The sequence below is a fragment of the Rhagoletis pomonella genome, unplaced genomic scaffold (genome assembly GCF_013731165.1).
Source record: "Rhagoletis pomonella isolate Grant_MI unplaced genomic scaffold, Rhpom_1.0 Rhpom_scaffold_25248, whole genome shotgun sequence".
Classification (NCBI taxonomy): Eukaryota; Metazoa; Arthropoda; class Insecta; order Diptera; family Tephritidae; genus Rhagoletis; species Rhagoletis pomonella.
This window is the reverse complement of record NW_023483724.1, coordinates 1-1,619: the sequence shown is the minus strand read 5'-3', so window position 1 is coordinate 1,619 and position 1,619 is coordinate 1. Positions and strand designations below refer to the sequence as shown.

The window sequence follows — 1,619 nt, the reverse complement described above, 5'->3', positions numbered from 1 at the left end:
CAGAAAAATGCTTGTACGCTATTTGAATTATGTAATGACGCATCGAACGGGCCAATAAAGCCATTGAATAAGAGTCGTGTGCGTGAGCGAGCCGAGCTGTGGCCAACGGCAACAGCAGCATCAACATTCGTCCAAATCACAACCTGAAACTGCACCAGCAACATTTGAAGCCGTAAGGAAAATAATCGAATTATTATATTAAACAACTTTATATTGAGGTCCCTACCTCATTGTGCAGCACAAGCTGCCTTATTTATGAGCATTAAAGAGTCCCAGTAAGTCCCCAAGTTAGAACATACCCCGCACTCCGCTTAAAAGAGTTGTTTGTGTTCCTGTGTGTACGTTCAAAGACCGAGGAAGTCTCCTCGAACTTTACTCTTGCGAACTAAGCTCGTTCATACCTGTTCAATGGTAAAATAAGGGTGACGGAGGGGCGCGTATCATACTACTACGAAGACAATAGGAAAATAAACCAACAAAGACAGGAGTTTAAAGTGTGAATCTTTGAGCTGAAACGTGAGTAGATGTGATTTTTGTGTGAAAATTTTAAGGTGGCTGTCCCCAACAGTTCAATAACAAATCTGGTTAATTATTAATGAATTAAAATATGCACAAACATTAAGGATTGGAAATGTGCATTTATAAAGGCCACGTATCCTTTAATGGCTATTAAATCGCGTACTTATATTACATATTAGAATTGCTATCTTTTGCATATATGCATAAGCAATGAAAATGCATATCGAATGCAATTAATATAAATACATATATGGAGATAACGAAAAGAAAATCGTTTTTAATCAAAAATAAACTAATTTGTGTACAAACAGCTATGTATTTTTGTATAGTAATTGTTTATTACTGTGCTTATTTTATTATCATCCATAAAAATGTTGGGGGTGTTTCCTTTAATTATAAAAGCTTCAAAAATTTAATTATTCTTTTGCTGAACTCTAAAATTTTTATGATAAATATTTTCATACTTGAAGCATTCTAACTAAACAATTTAACGGAATGCTCTTAAAGGCATATATAATAATTTGAAAAGTAAAATATATGTAGGTATATTATAATAATACCCTTATACACTAGTAGTTTTGAACATTTGGCTGTAAAATTTAGGGGACATGCCTGCGTTTTCTTTTAAAGACTTGATATTTTTTAATGATTATACATTTTCAGGTAAACTTCTGGAGATTGTGTGTTTTCGGCTTGATTTTAACAAAAAAAAAAAAAATCATTACAACTTCTACATTTGTCACTAGCACTTAAAAAATCGCGATGGCAACCAGTGATGACGAGCCAATGCACCTTTATGAGGTATTCCAGAACTGCTTTAACAAAATCGCCAACAAACAGCCGTCCACTGGTGGCCCCGAACGAAATGGTGGTTATCAATCGCCTTACGGTGGGCTGGGTATGGAAAATGGTATGTACCCCAACGACGACTTCAATCCAATGCACGACACAGCAGGCAGTAGTAATCGATTTAGCGATGGAGGAGCTGTAGTAAATCAGTATTTTGACACTAATCTTGGAAATGGTGGGGGTGTTCCTCCAAGTGGTCCTGCTGGATCCAGCGGTGGTTGGTATTCTTCTCCTGTAGGCGGCTATGGCAA

General features: G+C 36.4%; 1 long non-coding RNA gene across 1 annotated transcript; it reads left to right on the top strand.

The window, feature by feature from the left end:
* The first annotated feature begins 6 nt into the window (after positions 1–6).
* LOC118732696 lies at positions 7–1,243 on the top strand. Its single transcript, XR_004992176.1, has 2 exons — positions 7–516; positions 1,183–1,243. It is a non-coding gene; the product is annotated as an uncharacterized LOC118732696 (long non-coding RNA).
* Positions 1,244–1,619: the final 376 nt, after the last annotated feature.